Raw genomic sequence first — 818 nt, 5'->3', positions numbered from 1 at the left:
AAAAACTCGCCCGCGACGCGGGTCCCCGGCTTAAGGCCGAGGAAGGGGGACGACTTCAACAGCGCGCGCTGGTGGGGCGCGGGGTGCCGCCACCCCGGCTCCACAGCTCATCGGGCGACCGCCGTCACCGAGTCCCTCAAGCGAGGCAGCGACGCCGAGGCCGGGCCGCGCGCCCCGCCGCACGGGCCCCCGCCACCCTTCCGACACGGACACGCTGGCACAACCAGGTCGGGAAGCAGGGGAACGGGACGCCGCCACCTCGGCGGGCCCGCGCGCGCCGCGCTCGGGGCTCTCAGGCGAGGGCCGGGAAAAGCCCCGGCCGCGTCCACCCGCGGCTGCCGCCCACCGCACCGGAGCGACAGCCCGAAAGCGCGCCCGCCGAGCGGGGCGCGCCCCGGCTTAAGGCCGGGCAGGAAAGGGGCGAGGCGCCGCCGCCTCGCCCGCCAGCAATCCCCAGGGGGGGCGCCCCCCCGTTCGCCAAGCCGGCCACAGCCGGGCCGAAGCGGGACACGGCCCACGAAATCGATGGCCGCGGCCGACGGGCAGCTCGCAGCTCGTACTCGGTCTCTCTCGGCTTCTCTCCCTCTTTTTTTCCCTTCTCGCTTTATTTCTCCTCTTTCTCGCTAGCTCTCTCTCGCCTCTCGAACCGTACACACCCCGTTTCCCTGGGCCAGACGGGCGGACCGGGACGACGCCACGGGGCTCGTCCCGCGTCAGCGGCACTCGCCTCGCTCGGAGGACTGCGCACGGGGGCCCCCGGCCTCCCTCGCCGCTTCGGTCACAGGCACGGGACGAGCCTGCGGGGAGACGGCCCGTCA

The sequence above is a fragment of the Anomalospiza imberbis genome, unplaced genomic scaffold (assembly GCF_031753505.1).
Source record: "Anomalospiza imberbis isolate Cuckoo-Finch-1a 21T00152 unplaced genomic scaffold, ASM3175350v1 scaffold_1309, whole genome shotgun sequence".
NCBI classification, from domain to species: Eukaryota; Metazoa; Chordata; class Aves; order Passeriformes; family Viduidae; genus Anomalospiza; species Anomalospiza imberbis.
Note: the sequence above shows the minus strand (reverse complement) of the source record.